Genomic DNA, 26,168 nt, shown 5'->3' with positions numbered 1-26,168 from the left:
AAAATCAGAATAGAAAAGTACCTCAAAAACTTATCTCTATATGCTGGGTTTCATGATGTAATTTATTAGGTAGTCTTAATGTATTGAAGACTAGACAGCCCTTCTCTCTTCCTTCCACTAACCCTGCAAGGATGGATTTCAGAGGTGTCTGTTAGCCAAGCTATGTTGGATGGTACGTTTAGCTATGTTCACCAGGTATAAAAATACTGCATGTCCCCATAATTTCTTACTTTGAAATGACAAGTGTTGCTTGTTTTTTCTTATGGGTACAGGATGAGGCTATGGAAGTATAAATTCAGTGGTATGTGAGGAATGGATGCCAGTAACTGCTAAAGTGACCACTCCTTACTATCTGTCCTGCCTAGTCTTGCAATTCAAAAAGCTTTACAGTTTGTCAGTGGCAGAAATTTATTTCTAAACCACACTTTAAGGCTGTTTCAATCCTTTTTAATCCAATCTTCAGAAAGACTGATTACTATGCACCATATATATATAGGAAGCATATATATATAGCTCCGTAAGACTTATATTCTAATCACATCTGAATGGTGAATTATTGCTGAAATTAGGTGTTCTGCCCAGCTCCAGAAATTCAAAACAGTACCTAATCACTGAAATAGTATTATTTTCATGGTATGTGATTAAGAGTGTTAATGAGGAGGAAATGAAAACACAAGTTTTCTAAAAGGAAAAATCAGGGAGTTCCGAATACCCTCTCTTGTTTCTCTCTATGTGAGGGGTTTTTTTAGGAAATGCATATGATTTTTTTAAAAGTGAATAGTCTTTTCTCTCTCCCTTTTATCCATAAACTTGATGTGAAGAGTTTTGGGTGGTGGTTTTGGGGTTTTTTTTGTTGGTTTTGGTGGTGGTGGTGGTTTTTGTTGGTTTTTTTTTTACTTTAACTAATGAGACTTAGACTTATTTTGCCTGAATTTTGTATTTAAGTACTGGAACCGTTGCCTGTAATGGGCCTTATTTGCTAAAAAGTTGCACTGGCTGATGCAAAGGTACAAGACAGATAAATAATGAAATACCTTTGGTTTTAAACATGGTCTTGAGTCTGAGAGTTGAGTGACAGGATTTCTTCTTAGCATTTCCTGTCTTGCCAGTGATCATAGGTAGTTTGTTTTGGGAAGACACAGGATTCATCAAAATAGACTGGATTAGCCTGAGATCCGTCCAGCCCCCCATCTGTCTCTGGGAACAGGAGGAACAGTCACTGCAGAAGGTGCAAAAATTCCCTAACCAAGTATTCAGGAACAGGACACTGGATTTTACCTCCTATGCTAATGACTAGTCTGAATTGTGAAGAACTTGCTGTCTCAGTGTACAGTATGATATTAATTTGGAGATCCATAGAGGTCTAAAACTGTTTTTCAACCTTGATAGATTCATAGTTTCAATTATTTATATGTGTAATGTGAAAAGAATTTTCTTTCACTGCAGTTTTGAATTTCCTACAATTTTTAAATTGAAATTCATTTGGTCTAGTGTTATAAGACAGGGAGAACAGTGTCTCCTGAATATTCAGTACGTTCTGTCTTTGAATCACATCCCCTCTTACTCATCTTTTCTATGCCAGCAATTCACTGTCTTTACTATTACAGAGCCTTAATTATGCTTGCTGTCCTCTAAATCTCCTCTAATTTTGCATTACACTTTGTCATCTGCAGTTCTCTGGTTCTCGTTTTCCTGTATTGTGTATTTGGCTATAAGCTGCTCAAGGTACTGTTACAATGGAAGCCTCTAAAATGGTGATTAAAATAATACCAGGTGAAATATGCCCAGGGTTCTTCCAAGGAGGTCCCATAGAAATGCTTAGTATTATTAATCCTCATCTAGCCTGGACAGGATGTAAATAGCATTTGTTAAGAGTATGAGGAAAAAGTGTAGCAAAGTGCCATAAGGGGAACATGTGGCTGAGTTCAGCACAACAGCTGTGCTTATGAGGAAGATGATGGATGGGGTTTGTTGCACAGAACCAGACTGTCTGTTTTTATACCTTCACCACATCTGCATGTTGGTTGCATGCAATCTAATTGCAGTGGAGAGAGTCAAAGCTGAGTATTGGCTGCTAAGAGGTAGGCTTGGAAAATGTCATTCCTCCTCTGCATGTTTGGTATGGGATAAATTACTTTTTACATTCCTTAATAGTCCAGGTAACAAATGTGAAAGTGAAACAAACTGGCAAGATCCTTTTCCCAAATTTTTATCTCTCTGAGTTTCTTCTTCCCAAGTCAACCCATCACATTGAGAAAGCTTTATTTTTTTCTCTCTGTTCCAAAGGAGGGGAAGAACATGGTAAGCCCTAGACCCAGTTGCAGTGCCACCTGACTTCTGGAGAAGCATTACTTGACCCTGAGCTCCACTTTTTTTGTAGTAGTGCATCCTGCCTTGAATAAAATTGACTGGGATACAAAGAAAGGACCAATGTACTTTCTTTTCTTTTTTCATTTGGATACTAAATGACAATGACTTGCAGTGCTCTAAGCTTTAATCAAGTGTGACACCTGAACATTGTGGGTTGTGTTTCTCTAAAGCCAGTTCACCATACCCAGATGGTTTTACCTAGACAAATCACCTCAAAAAGTCAGTTTGTTGTATTTGCCAACCTTTAGTTTTGAGGCTCAGAAAGGAGAAAATACCTCTGAAAGCTTCTACAGAGGATAGTGGTTTTGGGGCCTGAGTTAGGCTTTATTTCTTCAAAAGCTTATCTGCTCTGAGACAGATTCAAAGCTGTATCCAATCTTGTCAGTCTTCAAAGGCACCCTCACATGACTGCTGCAGAGTTGCTGAAGTCTGCTGGGGTGTGTTGTCATATGCCTGTTTGTCACACGCCATGCCAGATTAAACCTGCTGCATTTTGGGCTGGCTACAGCCACTGTCTGCTGCATCCACAGCGTTCCAGGCTCTTACAGCACTGCACTGGGAGAAAGGGGACAGTTTGCTTTGCAGGCAGGAATGCTCTTTCGTCCTGCCATTTTCCATGTGAGACTTCAATGGCTCATGCCACTCTGTCCCACAGATGGGTTTCAAATCATCATAGTGATTTTCAAAGCCCAGGTTCTAGTAAAATGTATTTACTATAGTACTGGTTTATATCTGCACCTGAGACTGAAGAAAGTTGGATGAATTTCAGGCACTTTGAAAAAGCATTTGTTAAGATGTCTCCAAATCACCACCTCTGGCAGTGTTTTTGTTAAAGGTGATTTAGCCTTAGAAATCTGGTGCCTTTCTGGTTAAAGCTGATTCCTTAATCAGTCAGGAAGAAATTAAACTTTATTTGTATTTCCGTTCATCTTTCTACTTGAATTCCCATCAGTTCTGTTCACCTTCTCTAATGACTCCACTTTTCCCTTCTCCTACCAGAATCTGTTTTATTCACCTAGCACAGGCAGAAACCAGCAGAACAACAGCGCAGCTCAGTAAAACATAAGGTCATCAGAGAACTTTTGGAGAAATATCACTTTATTTTGGCCAGTCATGTGCATACAAGAGAGTGGACAGATGGGAGAACACACAGCTCAGGATATGCAGGTTGAAGGAACTAGAGGAATTGAGCTGGCTTGGATAAGAACTAGACCCAAAACACAGTGGAATTACAAAGTAATCCCTGACATATTGTGGAGTTGCTATGGAAACATGCAGGTGCTCAGACCAACACTGTAGACTAAAAAAAATCCTTTATAATTATCTGGGAAAAAATGATTTCTGCTTTTCCACATAACTACTGTATGTATTGTAATAATTAAGGACCAGAAAAGGACACAGTTATACAACAGTTGTTACTATTCAGGGTTTCTGCCCCACACCACTTTCCAGGTCTTCGTGCTAAAAGGAGTAGAAGTATTTCTAAAAAGCATAGACTTAGAATCATATGCTAGACCTGTGCTGCTTCTAGAGAAGATCGGAGTCTACTGGGTATAGAGATAATTTTGTTTTGTCTTTTTAAATAAATTCAATAAAACTGTGTTTATTGTTGATGGCAAGTAAGGCCATGTGTGCTCATAGTCCAGACTTTGTGTGCAGGGCATTGGGGCAGTTCTCTCTGCAGATCAATCAGTTCTTCAGCTAAGTGTGACATGAATTTCTAGGCACACATTCCCAAACTATGTTTTTTCTGTAACTCTGAGCCAGGGCTATTCAATTAGCAAAATGAAACTGCTCTGTTCCGTTCCTGTAATTGTTTTTTAAACCTTGTATCTTCTACTCAGGTTTTGAACAGCAACACTAGCTGAAAGAATTTAATATTTCCATTTGACTAATAGCCTTTAGCTTAAGTTTATTCATTCTTTACTTTTTTTTTTTTTTAATTAGCTGCAAGCTTGAGGGGGGAACACTTACAACAGTTTAGGTTTGCATTTTCTACTGAAGGCTGTGAGGGATTCAGGATGTTCCACAGTAGTGCTTGCCCTTCAGTATTGAGACTTTAGTCTCAGCTCTGCAGTCCTGTATTCAGGAGGCTGTTGCTGAGACTTTTAGCCAAGAGCAACAGTGTGTTAAAATACAAGACAAACTTTCTGGGGAAACAGAGACCATGGAGTAATAATTGTAAAACACAGGGAAAGCTTCGATCTGCAAAGTGGTTTATTGCAGCTTCCTTTATGTCAGGCCTATTTTTTAGGTATTCTAGTTTGCCTGGAAAACCTCTGCTCTGTGCAACTATTTTTCTTTATAATATCTACTTCTATTCCAGCTGTGTCTACAGGCCCTTTTCCTAGTCTGGCACAAAGCACTGAGTGGTGAGCTGCACTATTCACAAAGTGGAATACAATCCTAACCCGAAAAATAATTTTAAAAACCCAGACAAATCACACAACAAAATGGATTGAGAGTGTGAAGGAAGGAAAGAGCCTCCCTTGAGAAATCCCAGTGGCCTCAAGGTAAGCCAGCAGTACTGGTTCTCTTTACAAACCTATTCTGCCTATCAAGACGACGATGGTTATCATCACTTATGCATGTTTCCTTACCCTATTTTATAAAGGGATACAATCTAAGTCTGTTAATTTCAATCTACATAGGACTAAATTGGAGTTCTACACACACTCTCCTCTCCCCAGTAAGTCATACCGTACACCCTGGGTGGTGTTCTCCCACCTTCACTACTCGGGGGTGCAGGGTACTAACGCTGCAATATAATGACACTATTTCAGCCCAGCTTCTCTGTGCTCTGCAAACCTGATGTAATATGTCATTTTTCTGTAGGGGGTGGTCTCTGCATGAAAAGGGGTTACCTTACTCGTCTTACTCTTTTTGCGCTGTTCTTGATGGGTAAATGTAATCTCCCTGGAGCCCTGTAAATTATTGTGAAGAAGTGCAGACTCAGAAGATGAAAATTTCAACTTTCGTTTAGTGAATGAATTTTCATGTCAAGTCAGGAGGTTTCCTTGTTTTCTGCTTTATTCTCTGAATAATACCTGCTTTCTTGTCTGTGCTGCACTGACAGAAACTGTTCAGTGAAGCTGCTTATTTTCCTGTTCTTTTTTGCTTATTTCCAAGTGGGATGGACATCTTGTCTTAACACAGAAAACTCTCCCTTGACTTATTCTCATAAAACTTATTTTACTTTTCCGTCCTGCAAAATTCACCTCAGTTGTATAGTTCACCTATTCCAGCACATCTCAGAAGAGAGATATCTTTGGGAAGAAAAAAATTAAGTATCCTGCTTGCATAACGCAAGTATAAAACAGCAACAGAATATGGCACCCAGACATAAGTATGGGGCAAACTCAAAGCTTTTTGTTGACAATTTTTTTTTTTTTTTGCTGATAACTCAATTCGCGCAGGCGAGCGATGAATACAAAACACCTTACAACGATGGCTACAAGCCATCTTCAGGCTTTCAGCATACATACGTTTTTTAAAAGTTAAATGGCACCCCATGAACTTGTTTTATTCCACGTACTAAAGCGCGGCAACAGGGGCAGCAGCGTCCCCGGCTGCGGGCTGAGCTCAGGACAGCCGGACCCGCTCGCTCCGCTGCTGCTGTCGCCGCCCGGTGCCCGCCGGGGCCGCCCCCGCGCAGGTGCCAGGCGCGCGTTCCCGGCTGCAGCAGCAGCGCCGCGGGGCCGAGCGCGCCCGCGGGGGCGGCTCCAGCGGGGACGGCTCCAGCGGGAGCGGCTGCAGCGGGGGAAGCACCAGCGGGAGGCGATCGGGCGCCGGGACAGCCGCGTTCCGCTGCGGAGCGGCCGCCTCGCCGGCCCGTGCTGCTCCGGGCCATGGCGGCGGGGGCGGGCCGGGGCGGGGCGGCGCGCTGACAGGCAGCCCGGCCCGGGGAGCCGCGGTAAACAGGAGCCGGGGGAGAGCTGGGGGACAGACCGGCCTCGCAGGAGCTTCCCGGCCCCGCGGCCCGCCGCCTCCTGGCCCCGGGCATGGGCAGCAGCAGCCGCCGGAGGAGGAGCCGCCGGCTCGGGCCCTGTGCGGGGCACCACCAAGGTAGGCTCGGCCGCCGCCCTGGTCGCGGGCAGCCGCTGCTTCCTCCGCGGGGGCCGAGCCGGGTCCGGCGCTCCTCTGGCGCCGCGAGGCCGGGCCCGGGGGCGGCCCAGGGTGGGCTGGAGCGGGGGCCGCCCACCCCGGGCTCACTGCCCCGCGGCCGCCGTTCGTCCCGGCCCGGCCGGCAGCAGCTCGCCCCGCCGGGTCCGGCAGGTGAGGCGCTTCGGGGCGACCAGCCGGCGGCGCGGCCCGGCCCGGCTCGGCTCGGCTCCCCGGGCAGGGACAGCGGAGCGCCCTGGCCGCTGGGGCGGGCAAGGCTGCTCCTCTGGCGGAGCTGGGAGAGCGGCACCTAATTCCCTGGTAAGAGGCTTTCCCACCTCCGCCGCCTTTGTTTGCACAGCCTCAGCTGCTGCTGCTGGCGCTGGGAGCATTAGTGTTGCTGCGGGGAAACCGTCAGCTGTGGGAAACGGACTGTGTTTGCACCATGTGTCCCGTTAGGAGGAGGACGCGAATTCGCATTCCGTGAGCAACGTGGGACAGAGATACGCCAGGGATAACAGTACGCAAGGTGTGCTGGTCACAACATGTTCGTAAGGAATCGTGAAGTTTCACGGCAGACTAAGAAAATAGTCAGAATTCCTTCGTGCTTCTTGGAGCTAGTTGGCAGGCAGAGTAGTGCTCGAGTTGTTCCAAACTGTAACACTTCAACTTCTCCTTATTTTAGTACGCTAAAAGTGCAAGCAAAGTGAGAATTGCAGTGTGCCAATGCCGGATCAGTTGTCTCAAACTGCAGTGCGAGAGGGCACGCGGCTCAGCTCTGCAGTTGGCACAGGTCTGGTCTATTTCCGAGCATCGCGAATCTCTGAAATAACCCAGCAGCATAAACGTAGAAGGGACTACGGCTAGAGCTTGAGCGGAGGTGGAAAGAGAAACTGGAAGGAAGATGGGGGTGGGAGAGAGCCGGTCTGACAGTAACGCTTCAGTGAAGCAGCAGCAATCTTTATGAATTTGTGCTTCTAAAATTGGTTTGGAGTAGTGTCAGATGAGGCTGAGATTGATCTAGCAATAATCCTAGTCAAACGTTTTCAGAGAAAAGCTTTCTTTGAAAAATACTTTATTTATTAGACCTAAGATATTTTGTTGGAAATCTGTCAACATTGATCAATTACTACTAATGCAGAGTTCTGCTAAGCCTGCCTGAGGACCAGGATTGCTGGAAACATCAATGTTCCTGTCTCGAGGGTATGCCCTAGCACCCGCAATAATACCTGCCGGGGCTGTTAGCATCTTCTCAGCTGTAGCCCAAACTGTTTTATGCCACTCTCTCCTCAGAGCAGCCTTGTAGCTGCTCAGAGAAAGCGAGACTTGACTCTGCTGCGGTTGCTCAGAGTGGTAGGACTGCTGAAGTTTGAACAACTGCCCTTTTGCTGGGAGCTTTGCGTGACTTAGATCTAATGTAAACTTAAAAAATTAACAATTCACCGAATATTTTTTGTTCTAGTGTTGGGTTTTTTGTTGTTCTTTTGATTTATATTTTTACTTGGTTTTCAGCTAGCCATAGCCGGCAGTTTGGCTTAAAGAGATAAACTAGTTAAAAATAAGTGATTTTCTGCTTTGACGTGTCACACTGGAAGACAAGCTGCATGCTTTCATGCCTTAGAGTATGGATATAGGGCTAGAATTGTTGGAGATGTTCAGATGAGGTGTAGTGCTAGAAAATGCACCTGTTCCCAGGCTGCTTTTGCACAGTCTTAAATATTATGAGGATACATTAATTCAGCATGCTGGACGAACTTTCTGTATTTTCAGGATGAGTTTGTTTGGGGTGGTTTTTTGGGTTTTTTGTTTTGTTTTGTTTTTGTTTTGCTTGTTTGTTTTTTTGGGGTTGGGGGGTTTGTTTTAACTTACGTTGGTTTAGTTCCAACCTTTTGGACAAGTATCTCTCATGTTCAAGGGTGAAAGGACTTCCCAGCTGCTGAGGCTGTCACAGGTACTTTAGGCAATGTACCAAAGTGTCTGACAGACTGACTTCCTTACTGTTCTTTGGAACGCTGACGTTAGTGGGGAAGGCAGGGTACTGCAGGAATGTGACAGCTTCCAGCAATAAAGCTGCTCAAGGAAGGAGTTGAAGGTGGTTGTTACAAGTCCTAAATTGATCCTGCTGTATAAGAAAAAGCAGTTTCCTGCTATGGGTCTTTTCTGCCATGTACCTCAGTGAGCCCTAGTGGGGCTGATAGTTAGCTTCAGAAAATGTGAATTGATAGAGTGTGCATGGCTATCTGCCAAGAAAAAATGAAAGCAGGAATCAACTCTCTTTTTTATTTTGCTAATTGTTTTTTATTTTGTTTTGCTCTTGTTCTGCCCATCCACCCTGCCCCAAAAATCTAAGTAACTCTTGATCCTGTGGAAGTGTTTAACTAGCATTCTTTAAGAGCCTGTAGATGGACCATAAAAAATTAACAGGCGTTGAAAGAAGGAACTTGCAGGAACCCGGAACAATCTTGTGCTTGGACTGTGTGTGGCAGACAAATAGTGAATAGCAAAGCTATAGAAGGCTATAAGGAATGAAAAACTTCAAGTCTGGGAAAAACTTCCCTTCCTGGGCATAAGATGTTAGAGGGGAAATCTTCCTGGGGGACGAATTACCCATTTGCTGCTCGTGCCAGTTCTTTCTTTGGAGCATCTAGTGCTAGCTGCTGCAGGGACTGTGTGAACCGTGTAAATCACACTTCTAATTCCATTTCCATATTAATTTCCATAGTGTGACAGAACTCATGCAGGGTTTGCTGGGACTTCTGTTTTGCTGACTTGTGGATTGACTGCAAAGATCTGGTGGCAGGCTGATGTAGCATAGCAGAGCTGGCATTACACTTGCTGGGTGGGCTTTGTTCACTGTGAATTTTCACAGCTCCACATTGTTATGCTCTTCACTGAGATAGGGTCAGTTCTACTAGTTCTGTTTGGATTTTACTGAAAACTTCTTAAAAGAACTCATAATTTCTAAATCAGATTATTTTTTACTGCTTCCCACGATGTTTTTGTGGGGCTTTATCAAGATATCCATATTCATGTGAAGCATTAAAAAAACCAAATAACAGATTACATAGTGTTAATTGATTCTGGGGCAGGTAAATGGATAAGAGCCCTTGGAAGCCTGGTCTTTTTGCAGTTAAAGATACGCTTTAAGAGCTTTGTTACTCTTAAATGTAACTCATCACCAGACAGCCAGACAGTTCACCAACAGCAAGAGATCTCAGCCATCAGCAGTTTCTAGTGCTTGCAGTTTCTTTTCCCCTGGGATCAAGAAGGAAGGCTTGCCTTTATTAGTGGTTATCATGTTTGGGCTGATCTAGGTCAAAGGTGTTTGTAAATGAATGTTAAACTTCTCTGTCTTTTAAAGTGAGTGCCACCCGAGCTCAGGTTTGTTACCTGCAGGCAAGTGGGGGGGCTTAATAGCAAGTCTTGAATTTGACCTGGCAGAATGTCATGGTTGGTTGGACTCAACTGAAAACAGTGTTGGAAATTTTAGATGAAATGCACATATATTACCTCTGTGTAATATGTATATATGTAATGGGTGGAAAATAGTGAAAGGTTCTAGAAAGTGCAGCTGAGATTTTCCGTAGGTACATGAAATAAAGGTAGTAGATGAGCTCTTCATCCCTGGAGACTCATTTGAGGATCCCAGCTGTAAACTTTGCAAAATATGTAGCTAAAATTCGTATGGAATGTGAATATTGTATATTTTGGGGGTAAGTAAACAGTATATATCAGTTTGGTATGCCTCGATATCTGCCCTTCAGAGTTTCTGTGTGTCCTTTAAAGGGCATCAGGACAGAGTACATGTTACCAGGCAATCCTGCAGGTGAGGCTGCAGATGAACAACTGCACCAGAGTTTCTCCTTGGGAGAACAGGCATTGGTCTTAAGAACGTCATTGAACAGGTCACTGCTACCTCAGCTAAGGCTGAGTTTGTCTCCCATTTGGGTCATGGCTTCAGTAAGATCTTGTGTTTATGCACCATCCAGGATAAGAGGTTCGTTACAAGGAATAAAAATATTGTCAGCTGTTCTTTCCTGAGCTGGTAGCTTGACTTCTGTCATGTCCTCACACAGGATGAGAAACTTCTCTCTTTGAATCAAAGGGTCAGTTGGATAATAGGGAAAAGAAAGGTGAAAACCTTTAGGGTGACAAGCCAAAAACGAAGAAAAGAAAGGAATAGGGTTCAAGTTTACACATAAAGTTGCTAATTTTTTTAAAGTGTACTAATCCTTTGTGCCTCTCTTCCTCTCAAATGTGCTTTATTTTTAAAAGGCTTTTTAGTTCCTCTTTAGTGTGTGTATACTGAGCTTGCGAGGAAGAGTATTTGTAGGGAAAAAAACCAGCAATGCTTCTGAATAAATAGCTAGGCTTCCCCTGGGTCTGAGCTGCTGATTCTAATGACCAGAAGAAGTTGTCACTCAGACTTACTTACTGCTAATAACTCAGTGCCATTGTGCAGCTTGAGGAAGGGAGTTTTGCTTCTGTTCTTTTTGCTAGAGTTGAGTTTGAAGTTCTGCTTTCTCATTACACAAGAATTTCCATGGGTACACCACACATGTGAGGGTCCACACATTGCCATGACTCCTAGGACTGAAACTAGAAAGGGGCTTCTAGTCATGGGATTTGGGTCACTTTTGCCTCTAGAGGACCATTTGAGTACCGTTAACTGACGGAAGCAACAAGTGGAGTCTGAACAACCTGCCCTATAGCTCCAGTTAAATATTGAGCAAGTATTCAGTCAGATCTTCTACTGTAAGCATTTCTCTTGGCAGTGGACCTGGCCTTTACTTTCCTGGGAGAGGTAAGGTGATGTCACAGGGTTATTAGTGGGAACCCCTCATCTTCAAATTACTTCAGGATTTAGAAAAGGGATGTCATTGTTTAATGTCATCCGTAAAGGTCTCCTAAAGCATTTCTTTGTTGAAGAGACTCCTTCAAAACCAATGGGAGCTGTAGCAAGACAAAGCCTTCTCTGCCTATTTATATTTGCTTTTCCTGTCACTGGCTCCTTGTCTCATCCAGGACAGAGGATTAATCTCTCTGATCCCTCTATTTCTAGTTGTAAAAGCGCAGTGTGCTATTGAGGGTGATTCACTACTATGCCAATCCTTGTTATAATCTCTTGTAACTACGAATGCATCAGTCAGAAGAGAAAGAAAAAAATACATACACAGCAACATGCCACATTTTTCCATTAGCCTATGTGCATATAAATATTCATGGGAAGATTGATGGATTAGAGAACAGGAAGTGATGCAATACAGGGCTCTGCCAGGGTTTCATAACATGGGCCACATTACAGCAAGAAATTCTTGCAAATGACTCTGCTTGCCCTGAGTGCAGTTTTGTCTCCTTGCATGTTTTTCATGGCCGCCTCCAGCAAACCACTCTTAAGGGACTTGCATTTAATATCATGATGAACTCTGCTACAATAGATGGAAAGTCAAAGTTGGCAGTGGCTTTTTGGTTCATCATATATAAGCCTGGTGAAGTCTGGCATACTGGAGGAATGTGAAGAGCATGAGGTAATAGTTTACCATAGGTGATGACAGAGAAGAAAACACACATGGAAGCAGTCTGGCTCTTTCTGAAGTAGGCTTTGATATTTTCGTTCCTTTCTAGTAAATGACATGAGTTCCCCTTGCAGTTCTGCATCCAAAATGTCCTTTTAACTGTGATTATTGTTAGAGCTTTTAGGATAATCATCTTGAGCTTGCCTGCCAAATCTGAACTGGAAGTGCCAGGACTAGGAAGGACAGTTGTTGTCAGTGTTTTTTCTCTAGCACAATCTGTGAGCACTGATTTGCAATGAAGCTGCTTCTGTAAAATGTGTCTATACGTGTAGGTATGTATGTGCATGCACACAATCCACAAAAGAGGATGGGCTGAAAGTTTGCTACTCTTTGACATTGTGAGTGATCTCTAGAGGAAGGGATTTTTTACACCAAACATGATAAATGCATACTGAACTAAATGCTGTCTTGTTTCAATGAGAAGAAAAAAATCTGCTTAGCTTTAAAAAGAAGAGGAAGTTCACTTGCAGCTAAAGGGGTTTTTTGTGAGAGACAGGAAATCTGAGTATTTTTTTCCTGCTTCTGGCTTGTTTTCCAGTTTCAGTTACTTCACCTATGCACACCTTAGTTTCCTGCAACTCAGTTGTCATCTGTATCGTGGTATTTGTAAAGTTCTTGGATTTTTTAAAAAATTTTTTTAACCTGTTCTCTAAGGGAGAGTGGGCTTATGCAATCACACTGCCAGTAACTTTTGAACCTGTTGGCTAAATGTCACATAAGTGCTGGAACTTTAGATATTGCAGAAAGAACAGAATATAAATTGCAATGTCACAACTGGGAACTACAGCCTCACTCTGTGCCAAAGCCTATGGAGATGGCACTTTTTAAACATAAGATAGGCTATATGGGTGAGTGGCCCCTTTGGAACCTACAGCCACAGGATACCAAGCACAGGATTCCAGGCTGTACTAATCCTTCTGCTCTGGAATGGCCTTCGTCCACTGCAAGGCCTTCTGAAGGCTTTGGAGAAATTTAAAATATTGTTACTGAATTAGAGCAGGTATGATGTAGCAGACTCTTCACAAAATTAATGTTTGATAATGTAAGGGGGTGGAGGGAGGAGAGATACCCTTGCAAGATTACATGATTCTTGTCAGGCTGGCTTGATCTTGGGAATTAGCAAAAAATTAGTAGCAGGTTTGATTAAAATATAGAAGGGAGTTTTAACTTTGCTCTTGGCATAATAAAGCAGAAGTCAATAAAAACGAGATCAGATCTCAGCCTTCTAAACACATTGGTGTTCTTATGCAGTGTTTTCCTATTGAAGCCTTGAAATAGCTTCTTATTTTGGGGAATGAAAACTATATATTGTAGCAGTTCCTTTGTGTGAGGCAGGTATGTTGTTTCTATGATTATTTTGACAGCGATGTTCAGCTATCTTGTACTCTTTATCTTAGGGTCAGACCTGACAGGGAAGGATAACTCTGACTGAGACCACTCAAGTTGAGTATTTCTGATGTTGCAGAAGTTCTCACCAATCATTGCAAAATGGCAAGGCTTGAAAGGTCTCTGTATTGTTTTGTGTGAGGTGCTACATGCTTTGGCAGGGTGTGAAAAAGAGTCCTGCTCTAGTACACCTATAGAGCCCTGCAGTTCGTAGACCTTTTAGAGATTAATTTCTTTTTATGTGCCATCCTGGAAGTGTTGAAAAACGGCACTGTGATGTTTTCCAGGCAAATCATGGAGAACCTGCAACACTGATGTATTTTCCAAATGGCAAGAAGTTCAAAATTATTCTTTGACCTTTCCTAATCCATCTGATGACTTTCTTAAATGAAATGTGTGGCTTTGTTTCTAGTGAGGCAGTGTGCAAGTTGATAGATTAGAAATGCAGCTTTGAAACAGCAGGAGATGGCCCTGCCAGAGCCCTGTGTCTCGTACTAAGTGCTCCTTGCATTTTACCCCTGCTCAATGAGGCTGCATTTGGGATGGCTGCTAGTGGAGTGTGGAAGCATCTCCTCTATATAGCTACATAGCAAGTGCAGCAGGGTAAGTCTGACATACGCTTTGCAGTGTTTTGGTGGTGTTTTTCTTCCCAGGATCTCCCATGGTCAGTGTTTGGTGTTTTGGGGACCCTGAAGCACTTGTATCTGCCCCAGACCAAGACTTTTATTTACTGGTGGTGTTGGTATCAGCTTCTCCAAACATAAAGCAAGGATCCCAGCTTAGTTGCTGTTGAACATGTGATTCAAGATACGATTTCTCACTCACTTTCCTTTGTTAGTGATACCCTGGCAAGCATAGCATCATGTGGTCCTGTAGCCTGAGAGCAAAGAACTCAGGATAAGTTCCTTTTATAGAGAGGAATTAGATATATCATGCACTTTATTCTTGGCTGTGATATTTCATTGTCTTGTTAGGTATTTGTTATGGTTGGTTGCTTTGTCTGTCTACTTGAGCTCTACTTGTCAGCTTGGACACGTGTTCAGTCTGTCTCATCATCTTTGCCTACTGGGAAGTTTTTGGTTGGCATGTTCTCACTGTGCAGAACTAGAGGTGCTTTGCAGAGACTTGGTAGGGCTGTGATGCCCTGCAGGCATCGTGCTGGTTGGCTGTTTGTCAGCTGCCTTTTCAGTTCCTCGTTAGCTGCTGTATTAAGGCTCTCTGCTCTGTAAGACCTGCATGGGTTTGGCTTAGCCTGTCTTTACTGTCTATGCCTTGTGCAGGGGTTGTGGGAGGAGGCTGCAGGGATGGTTCTGCTTCAGGGTAGATGCTCTGCTCAAGGAAGGGATGTTTTCCAGTTGCATCCTGATGCTCTGGTGTTATCTGCCTTTCCATATGACACTACAAAGCGTACACTTATCCTTTGTCACACAGTTTGCATTGCTGCTTCTGTGAATAAGGGAAGAGAAACTCAGGAGTTGATGATCCAATCTCTGAGTGATTGCCTTTGAGCTATATCCTCTGTGGCTCATGGGCAGGTCTTTGTGGTTGATGTAATCTAACTAATGCATATGAGAGACATCTGAGCCAGGAATGGGGGAATTTAATAAGATGATGAAAAGTCTGTAAGTACTTCTTGTCAGCTGGGGCTGGGAGTGGAAAGCAACTTGACTGTACACAGTGCATCCCACCAAGGCCAGTAACGTGGACGTTCTGCAGCACAGGCCTGCTTTTCTGAGATGCTGTTTATTCTGTGTCCAGCGACCCCTCTGAGTCAAGGACAGTTGGCAAGTTTCTGAGCCAAGTCTTTCTTCTGTGGACCTTTTTTTCTTCCTTTATTGTAACGTGCCAAAAAAAGAAGAAAATCACTAGCAGGCTAAGTCATGCTTTAACTTAGTGAGCAATAAAACAGTGTGTTATGCTGTCTCTGGGCCTTCTACAACCCCTTCTAGAAAAGGTGCCACTCCAGCATGACAGCTTGCAGAGGGATGGGTTACTCAAGCTTGTAAATGCCTTCACCACTGATGTATGAAGATGCCTGTGCCTTTTCAGGTTTCTTCATCTCCCCTCGCCATTATTTCTAGGCTTTGAGTAAAAATCTTGAAGATGTTAAGAAGTACCTTCTTGGGTGTATGACAGCTGCTTTGTCTTTGCTTATAGATGATGGCTTTTGAGGAGATACTAAATGTTGTATTGGAAATTTGTTTGTAAAATGTAGTCTTAGAAAAAGCAGTAACTAATTTGCAACTGAGTGCAGCTTTGGCTTAATCAGACAATTGCTAAAAATAATCTACATTCTAATTCCACTGGTGATGTCTAATTAGACAAGTCTTCTAATTCATAACCTGCATATAGGACAAGATCAGAGACTGAAGTGGTTTTACCAGTCTGGAACGTCTGGACAGAATCAGTGTTTGGGGAAGTGATTCTGGGGGGAGACCAGGTGTTCTGTCATTGATGGCAGTAACTTTGCACTGCATTTATGCTGAGCCTTTGCCCCAGCTAAATGCCGTAGGGTGCAGGTTTTCCAACAGTGTCGTCTTCTTTTGGCAGAGAAGATGCTCCTTGTTGGGCATCTGCTTCCTAGAGATTTTAATTTTCCTTTAGAAAACCTCCACCTACCCCGGAAAATCCAATCCATGAGCACAGAAAGGAACATTATATGTGTGTTACATTGCTGTTTCGTGCTTGAAGCTGTTAGGTTGAGCATTTTAAGACAGCTGTGTGGCTTTGCTGCAGAAGCAGCACAGCAAGGAAGAGGGAGCCTTTTCAGCTGAGGTATTTCGCATCTCCTAAGATTGGCATCTGAATACTTTTTAGCCTCTACCGATTTAATTTCTTAAGTTCGATGATTTCTGTTGTCTGTAGTGAGGCAGTGAGAGACCAGCTGGCCTTGCTGGGATGTGAAACTTCTGTTAACTCTGCAGGAAATGTAGGGGATGTGAGCTTGTACCAGATTATTTCTTTGTAAGATGATGGTAATGTTGCCAGGTAATGCCATTCAATGAATAGCACGTGTCCCTGAAAAACAAGGAGTGTAACTTCCTCCGAGCTCAAGGCTTTGTGCTTCTTTCAGAGCGAGCACAGCCAATGGAGAAGCACCGTGCGTGGCACAAGGTCACTTGTGACGCAGAGGGGACCATGCCTGTTCCCAGGCACACTGCTGCTTCCTGTAGCACCCAGAGACTGAACGCAGTGATTGGGTCCTCTAAGAGGAAAGCAGCAGTGTTTTGGTCACTTGTGGGCTCCTGTGACTTCAGAAATAGCAGAAGACATCTTTAGTCTTTATATACCTTGTGAACATCTTGATGTTCTGTACAGCCCATGTGTGGGAGTAGCTAAAGATGGGACTATCTGGAATGGAACAAGCCAACTGTTTTAAGTGAGCAGAAAATGAAGGAGATTTTTGTCTTGACTTTCTAACATCTGTTGCATTGGGAATAGGAGGTAGTTTTCTTTTTTTCGATTGAGAAAGAAAAACTTGCATTTGCCATTTAAAATGATTAATAGAGAAATACATCATTATCTCTCTATTAGCCTGATTTGGCAGATGTTCAAATTATTTGTTTGTAGTTATTTTTCATCTTCTCTTTGGGAGAGCAAATGTCCCTGAATATTATTGTAATTGTAGCTACTTAGATAGGGAAACCAGAAAGTCAGCTGGTATGGGTCCTGGAAAACATGGGGGAGAGTAGGCTGGAGTTGTGTGGGTTTTCCTCTCTGCAGCGAAGGGTGCTGTTGGTGTAAGCTTCAACAAGTTCAATGCTTGCTTCTTTCTCCAGCAGTAGATTTTCCACAAAGACTAATGATATTTTAGCTTGATAAATAAAGAAATAAATAAGGTTTTTTTCTAGCTTTCAATTTCAACAGATCTGTGATAAATACTGCTTCCAGGTTCCTTCCAGGTTTTGTCTCCATTAATGTTTCAGGTTTTACAGTAGTGCTCATATGCACCAGAGTTGCATCGGCCTTGTTTAGCACTCTTGGCTCATCTCACTGACTCCTGTTTAAACAAATGTAAAGCAAAGGCCATCTGCTTGGGGAAAAGACAGAAAAGCCACTTCTAAATGTGATTGGGTTGAAGAATGTGACATGTCAGTTGGCATGAGTGATGTGGCCATGCTCCTGAATTTTATTTGTCTGTTTGGAGAACTTCATATAGCAGCTTCTTTTACTGCCTTGTAGATATGCAACAGCATCCTGTTATCCATTCCATTGTATTGCTCCAGCTATCACCAGGTTCCTTCAAAGCCATCTTTTGTCCCACAGAATTTTGCTATCTGATGGCTTGGGCCTCACCCTTACTAGACACTTGGAGGTTGCTTTGAAACACATGCTAGGGTAAAAACTGGTAATCATTTAAGGGTAGGTCAGAAGGGCACTGCAAGTCAGCCTCTTCTCCAGCAGCAAGAAACAGACCTGTGCAGTTCCAAGTGTTTCTCATTACTAAGCCCCATTTTTCTGTACCTGGATACTTCACTCTGTCTCAGTAGCTTTCTGCAGTTGGCTGTGTTTGGCAGGCAAGGAGCAGCTAGTGGATGATAGCTGGACTTTACTGCTGTAATTCTGGTGATAGAAAGTTGTGTGGATTTACTTTAATAGGATTCCATACAGGTCTTGCAAGTGCATAGGAATGGATTGATGGAGTTTTGTGCTGTTTCTCTACATTTCTCATAAAATCTCTAAACTTCCAAATACTTTTAGAAATGAAGGGAGTAATATTGGGTGGGACAGAAAGGGTCAACACTTGATTGCTGAATTAAGAACAAGGACAATGGGTGAGGATGCAACTGCTGGACACTGTTTTCTTGTCTGTGCAAGAAGGCAGTGATTGAAAAGAATCCACAGTCGTGTATTCATCTCATGATTGCACCCAGTGGCTATTTTAGGTACAGTAGGGATGAATGGCCCTTTATAGACAGTGGTAAGGAATGCCTTGTCTGTGGGTTTCAGTAATGCCAGTCCCTTCTTTTCGGGTGGCACAGAGCACTGTTGTGAGGGAAGGCTGGTCAGAGCCAAGGCACGCGTGCCAGCCCGCCCGTGTGCAGTCACATCCCCATGAAGGGAAACCGCGCGGGCGCTCCGCTGCCGCCAGCGCGTGTCCCTGTCAGCTCTGGCACAGGGAGCTGGGGTGACACTGTTTGTCAGCCATCTGAAATCAGCTGCTTGGCTTTCAAACTACATCTGGGACACTTAAAATATGATAGGATATGCAGTCTTTTTAACCACCCCATTAACAAATCCCATGATAAGGCTGCAGCTGGAAGAGGCTGTCTTGTTATGGCACTGGAAGGGATTCAGTTCTGCTCACAGAATTGGACTCTGTCTGTGGGCTTTATACATTACTTTTTAATGATAATGCTATGACAGAGGTTCTTACACTCCTCATAGTGTAATTTTCATGTTGAAGTTGATGAGAAATACTGTGTTTGTCTGCCTGGCAACTCTCAATTTTTGGTGACAATGCAGGTGTGAAACTGAAAGGGTGACTCAGACCTGTAGTGCTGTTATTGTTTACTGTAGCACTTCAGCCTGTGCTGATCCAGGTACTGTACACTGCCATGGCAAGGAACAATACCGTCCCACAAAGCTACCTTGTGTGGCTGGAACATCCTGGAGGTGGGAAGTGGAAGTACTGTTATCCTTCCATTGCACAGAAGTGGCTAAACCGAAAAACTCCAATGATTTGCCTTCTTGAACCACAGCCAGTGAGCACACATCTGTATTGGTGATACTTGAAATAAAGATGGGCAGCAGTGTCAGTGGAGCTGTGGACTTAACTTCCCCAGCATGTTGTTCTGCCTGGAGGACAAGTTCTCATGCAGGCTATAATATTGGTCCTTCCCACATTGCCCTTTGCATGGGGGATTCTTGGATATGGCAAATGTACAGGGAAGTATCAGAATGGAAAAAGATGGCAATGTAAAGCCTTTAAGGAAACATACTGTGCCTATTTCCCAATAAAAGGTTCTTGCTGAAGTCTGTTGTACTTTAATGACTCATGGTATTTCCCTGTATTTAAAATGTGTTTAGAATTTTTAAATTTGGGGGGTAGCAAACGACTTCTGGTAGTGGGTTTGTCATCAGAAATCAGGGCACTTTAAAATGTGGGAATTTTGGGTTGAAATCAAGCTCATTGCTGTTATCCAAGTTAGCAGAAGAATCAGGTACAGGATGCTTGGTACATTGCTCTTTTTACTCTACACTTGAACTTCTGAAGACCCTGGTTTTAGACTCTCCAGTTGCTTTGGGCAAGTCCTAAAGAATGTGGTTTGTAGGTGTTTCTTTAAACTCTGAAGGTTTGTCATAGTGATGCAGAAATCTAGATTTTCTTAACACTTCCACCGCAAAAACATGTTGTAACTTAAACCTGTAAATAAAGAGTTACCTGACATTTAACACATAAATCATTCAAAAGAAATACATTCTTATGTGCATGGCTTTGGAAATTTCTTACTCACCCAAAGACAAAGAAGGAATGATTTCACATTTCTGCAAAACACAGAATTATAATCAATAGTATATTCTTTTTACTCTTCTTTAAGGGGAATGTTTTGCCTGGTAGCAGTTAAACAATAGTGAAGAATGTTCATTAGGTGCCTGTTGTTCGTAAATGGCTTCTACAACTGTTAGTCTCTGATGTAATGGAAAATAAGTGATGTAGCACAGAATTTTCCTAAAAATGCATTTTTGTTATCTCTGTACAATATAGAATGTGGGCAATGTCCTCACTGAACAATGGTAAGATTGTTCTGTTTCATCACTGTCTTGCATTGTAAATATTTACACTGGTTGAGAAACCCAGGCTTTTGTTATCTTCAATGTAAGTGTATGCATTTTTTAATAATATTTATTAATTTTGAAGATAAAAATACAGAGCAATTTTTCCTTGGATTTCAGAACTAATTTAAAGTTTTGTGAGCCCCAAAATTATTATAATAGAGAATGGGAAGGGATCAGAAATTATAGGTGTTATATTGTATCATGTGGACTTGTGTACTAGACTAGAAATTTACCTGCAAGTAATTGGTGCTAATTTCTCTCTCTGGTCTAGGCATGTATTAGTATGTCTCTTCTTCCATTGGATTATAATCTTCATTACATTTTCTTTTAAAAAATACGAATTGTCACATGAAGCACTTTGCCAAGTAATAATGATCATGTGGGCTTTTTTCCCAATAGATTTGCAGTTTTTCCTGGAGGTCTGAGGTGTTACCTTGTCCTTGACATCACTCACTGTCTTTCTGAGGCGTGTCATAGTTTTGTGGGTTTTTGCTGTTGCACATGAGTAGGGGCTAGGGGAGTGTTTTTTGTATTTAGTAACTGTATTACTGTGGACCCTTCTGTGCTGATGGCAGGGTGTTCTGCAATTGCACTCGACCAGCTGCAGCAGTCTCGGTGGACCAGTCCCAAACCTGTGTTCACACTGTGATGGAATCCATGTAGGTTACTCCTGTGCATCACTTTTGGACATGCATTGAAGAAGGAAAGACAGCTTTTCTCAAAAGCTGTAGGAATGACATAATAGTGTGACATGTTCTTCTCTGACAATGGGTATTATAATGAAGCAAGTCTTCATCCATATCTTTTATAATTTTATTTTTTTGGAAAAAATTAAAGGTGTGTGATTAAGACATCCTATTTTTTGATCTAGAGGGTGGCTTCAGTGCCGAATTGGAGGGAGGAATGCCTCTTCTGGAGAGGAGCATTAATTTCTCAGGAAGCCAGTCTCTATTCATGCTGGAAATTGATGGGGTTATGGCTAAAAGTGATAAGGCAAGCCTGAAACAGGCTGTGATGTAATGTCCTGCTTGCAGCAGAGCTGTAAAGGCTCACAGCTTGCTGTGAGAGTGATTCATGTGCTAGACTTGCTCTGTTCAGAAGCATGTCAGGACGGGAAGATGCTTTTAATGTGAAGGAATGAGGAGAAATTATGATTATTGAGGCAGAAGAGTGAATGGCACCCCCTTATGCAAATAAATTTGGGAATTCAGCGCAGTAGGTAGAACTTGATGGCTGAGAAAACAGGAGCCCTGGCTATTACCTCTCCCCAGCTCCACCATTAGGACTTTCCAATGTAGAGAATGAAACTCTTGCTTTACTTCCTTTTCTTTTTGCTTGTTGTTGTTAGAGACTGTCCCAGGGATTATTGCTCATGTTATTATGGTCTGTTTCATCAAAAAATATATGAAGGGCATTACTTAAAAGTGTCTGTGAACCAGCAGACCACTGTTGGTAAAGAAGTTTTTGCATCTGTAGCAGGAGCTTACTGCCCCAGGTGTGTGTGGAACACCTGGTGTTTTGTTTTTTCCACAGGACATCAGGAATGATCAGTGATGCTTCTGATGCAGGTCAATTGCTATTAGTAGCAGAAGCAAGTAATTAAGTAAGAAATTAAATAAGTAATTTCTTTGTTTCTCAGGACTGTAATGACTGTATTACTGTTTTATTGTAACAGAGGGAAGTAATATTTGTTTTCCTGAATGCTGCCCAGCTAGTTCATAATTGCATTTATCAGCTGATTTGATTTGAAGGGAACAGTTCTTAAGGAACTTGTTTTTCAGAGGTCCAGATCGTGCTCAATTCCCATTGAAATCATGGAAGGGGTTGCTAAGAGCTCTGGGACTGTTATTTACTGAGACTGTAGTTTAAGTGCTTGCTTGTCTAGCTGTATTATATTAGTAAAAATAATAATATTCTTATTTTGAGAAGAGTTAGCCAGAGCTGGCAGATACTTCTGTTCCTCTGTGGGTCATGTGTAGTCTACACATGTATATTCCTGTATGTTGAGAAGCTTTCAAAGGGAAGATGGGGAACTTGCAGAAGAATCTCTTGTCCCCTTTCTAAGCCTTTCTTTTGATTTTAGCTACTCAGTAACATGATTTAAAAATATATTCGAACTTCAAGTCTTGAAGCTAATTAGTTTTGGGACATTAGCAGGTGGAGGAAAGGAGGAACTGAGATAATAAAGGGAGAAGTTACAGCTAAGCTAGTAAACGGTGCAAGATGTATAGGCAGACTCAGAGCTGTAAATAGCAATAATCCAGAATTATATCTGCCTGGTCTGAATACAAGGGTTCTTTTCAGGGTTAGTACAACATTAGTAGTGAAATGTGAAAGGTAGTGCAGGAAAGGAAGTGTTAGTTCCTCTCCCTTAAGCTCTCTTGATTAGATTTGTTTGTCAAGTTAACAAATGCGTGTGAAGTGCATGAGGCTTGATAACATCTCTTAAATAATGCTGTTAACAAAGTACTGATTAAGCTACAGTAAACTAAAATGAAACGCAGATGCAGGATCCTCTTTTTGAAAATGCACATCTGTCATCTCTAGAAGAGGATTACGTAAGATACATTAGTAGGGGAAGAGTCTGAACAAGCTCAAAATGAAATAAATAAAAGCTGCAAACTGGAGCCAACACAAGCTGATAGGATTGGGAATACTTGCAAATATGGAAAATGTGGTGTACAGAAAGTAGGCATAAGCTATATCCATGTGAAATGTCCAAGTAGCTAGGAAAAGTTAAGATGCACACAGGAATTTGCTAAAGTCATTGGATGAGGACTCCTGTTACCTTTGGAACAATGACAAAAACACAAAACCAAAGAAGTTTTTAAATGGAGCTTTGAGATTTCATATCAAGACCTCCAGCAGAAAAACAGATTCCGAATCTGCATTAATAGATTATTTCAAGCCTTATTATGAGAAAGTAATCCAGCTGATAAAGATGTTACACCATCTAGCAGCAGTCAAATTTCTTCAGGGAGTTTCCATTCCATTTTGGGTTGGTCAGGTTTTCTGCTGCGTAGAGGGGAAGTTTCAGAAGACCAGATTGCATGGCAGCAATCCACAAAGTCTTAGAGCAGAATTTTCAGCCTGCATCTGGAACGTGCTCTGTAGTCTACAGATTAATCTGGCAGGATTGTCACAGTGGATGGTACTTCAGTGTCTGCATTATGTGGACATCAGTGATCTGGTGCTTTATTTTTAACCCATCCACCCTGCAACAGATTCAGAGCACTGACGTAGGTGTTGCTGCTCACCATCACTGCTGGGGACGAGGGCGGTTGAAGAGAAGGGTAAGAAACCTTGGGGCAGACCAGAACAATTCACCAGTGAAATTCTCTCCAATTCCTTTCTGTTAGTGACTGTCATCTTCCTTCTCCCGCAGGTTCGAGGGCATATCTTTCATGCATATAAAGACATATTTTTTCAATCCAGAATACTTATTGTACTTTAAGCAGGAAAGCAACTGACCTATTTGACTGCTGTAGTTTTTCACCTTCTGACTAATACAAAGCATTTGTACACACCTACAAGCATCCTCAGGATGCATTTCTTTTGGTAAGGCCTGTGTACATCTGCAGCCAGTGCCACTGCAACTCCAGAGCGTCTGTTGATGTTTTCCGGCATACCTGGTATAGCAAGGGAATATGGTGCAGTTTCTGAAGTATAAATGACCTGATAGAAATGACCTAGTAGAATCCCAGCTGTTCAGATAGCATGTTTGTTACTATAGTAGGTACTAAACCACAGACAGGAAGTCATGATTTGTGCTTACTTGCCCCATTCCAGTTGTGAATCTTTGGCAGAGAATAGTTTAGCCTTTATTTTGGAACATGTAATGGGCAGAGGGCTGCAGTAGGTGGCAGGTGAGGGAGGACTTCCGTCTATGTTCTTCCAATGGCACTTGACACTCTAACAATCCAGCAAGTTACAGATCATTTGGTTCATCTCATGTTCTTGCTGTCACTTGGGAAACTGAAATCTTGACAGAGTGGACGATTAAAGTGGGAATTCAAGTGGTTTCCATCTACTCCTGTTACACTGAGGTTTCCTGTTGTTGCTGTTGTCCCTTCTGATTGTTGAGGGATACATCTGGTGCAGGTAGTTCAGTTTGCAAGATGCAGATTGAGCTCTGGGTGGGAGCCTGAGACAAGAGGCCATGGATTGCCAGCCTCTTGGATAACCAAGGACATGAAGATGAGTGGTGCCAGTGAGGTAGGTGAATGGACACTGGGAGACACAGCAGGAGCAGGGGACTTGGGAGGAAGAGTGAGATTTTTATGCAGGTAGACTGTGATGGGCTAAAAGTCCAGGGCTCCTTTGGGGGTAGAAGCACTATTTCAGGCTGTTTCTGTGCTACTGCTCTGTGAATAAATGATTTTGTGGAACAAGACATCTGAGATGCTTCCGTGGGAAAGCTGGGGTCAAGCTATTGAGGAAATCTGGTCTGACTGTGTGAGTGGGGTGTGCAGGGAATCAGGCAGGGGTCTCGTGGGCTCACAGGAGTCACCTGCTTTGGAGGGGCTTTGGTCCCAGCAGTGAAAGTGTCTGGTGTTGGATGTGACTGGCAGAGAGTCATGTGGATGGTCAGACTGGAAGGTTTCCTTAAAACCAAGTACTTCATGCTGATAACCCAGAAGAACCTAATTTTCTGCTTCTGTCAGATGTACTATTCAGGGGAATGCCCCAGACACCAGGCCCAAGTCATGTGCATGCTCTTCCTTCCTTTTATACTTCTCAACTACCTTGAGAGACTCTGTCCTGTTTTCTCTGAATCTGACTGATTTTGCTGCAGCTTTGTGGTTCCAGCAATGTAATGAGGACCCAGGTGGTGTGGTTCCAGGTGTCTGCAGGCATTTTTTGTTATTGTTTTGCTTGTCCTGCAGATAGCAAAACTGGACTATCTGAGTGGCTGAAATCTTAGCTTCACTGAGCTAAGATCATCTGGGGGCTCTGCAGCCAGGATTTTGACCTCCTTTGTCTTTTGAAATGGCCTTTGTTTCTGAAGGCTCTCTGCAATGGCAGTGTGGCTGGAGTCCATCTTTTATCTATAGCCACACTGGTTCCTAAGAGTAGCAACTGAGCTTCAAGCTGTCTTCTGTCTTGGCATTCCTATGTGCCCCAGCCAGCTTTGCAGGAAGTTATGAACCAAATAAAGCACAGTGAAGGAGGAAGCTGAGCCCTTACCTGCCTCCTCCTGGGCAAGTGTACTCTGCTGTTGGGTGGAGATTCTGTAGAAATGAGGAATTCTCATTTTTTGTGAGGTGTGGCCTAAACATCTAACTGGAATCCTGAAGAGAAGGGACTATCTAGGAGCAATCTCCTTGCATTAGCATTTCTTCCTTTTTGGCAGGCCCCCGGTTTGATGTGCCTCAAGTTTGGATCCAAATTTGCAGGTGCCCAACTCCTCACCTTTGAATCAGGTAGGATGTGGAATTAATTTAGCTGTGAAATGTCCTGTGGAACTTGTCATAACTCAATTTGAGTGGCATTGCTTCTCTGGCATCCTTGTCTGTTTGTACTCAGTACTGCAGATGGTCTGTTCATTCACGTAACTTTGTCCTTTAATTAGCACTCTGGAGTTAAAGTGCTTTAGGTTGATACAGACAGAATTTGAGCTGTGTGCGTTATTAGGGACCCAGCAGATTGGGGATGTGACAGGGTGGCATCTGGGTTTAGTTTACAGCTTTCTGTGAGCTACCCTTGAACAAAGGCAGGCTTTATTAGAGAGTCTGCCAGACTTCTTTACTAGAGGAGGGCTGTTTCGCATCACCTTTGAATATGCAGTTGGATTATATCTGCTGTTTGAGCTCTTTCAAAGAATTCTAACACATGCTGTCCTTGAAGTACCTGCAAAAAAACTGGTTTGACTTGTTTGCCGTCATCAGAGAGGGTTAACTGTGTTTTCCAATAATTTTCCTGTTCTCTTTATAGTCATAACGTGTCCTTGCCTGC

The 26,168-nt window shown here is 42.8% G+C and overlaps 1 protein-coding gene across 6 annotated transcripts in view; it reads left to right on the top strand.

The window, feature by feature from the left end:
• The first annotated feature begins 6,237 nt into the window (after positions 1–6,237).
• Positions 6,238–26,168, top strand: part of MARCHF8 (membrane associated ring-CH-type finger 8) — an 86,195-nt gene continuing 66,264 nt past the window's right edge. For 2 of the 6 annotated variants that reach the window (XM_014875308.2, XM_088169060.1), the window contains exon 1: positions 6,238–6,435. The gene's annotated coding sequence lies outside the window, so the exon portion shown is untranslated. Of the gene's footprint in view, positions 6,436–6,910; positions 7,001–25,515; positions 25,637–26,168 lie in introns of those variants that run through there. The other 4 variants (XM_088169062.1, XM_088169061.1, XM_014875311.2 and 1 more) reach the window with 3 other exon arrangements.

This window comes from Sturnus vulgaris, chromosome 8, assembly GCF_052056855.1.
Source record: "Sturnus vulgaris isolate bStuVul1 chromosome 8, bStuVul1.hap1, whole genome shotgun sequence".
NCBI lineage: Eukaryota > Metazoa > Chordata > Aves > Passeriformes > Sturnidae > Sturnus > Sturnus vulgaris.
The sequence above is the reverse complement of the archived record's forward strand: the minus strand, read 5'-3'. Positions and strand labels throughout refer to the sequence as shown.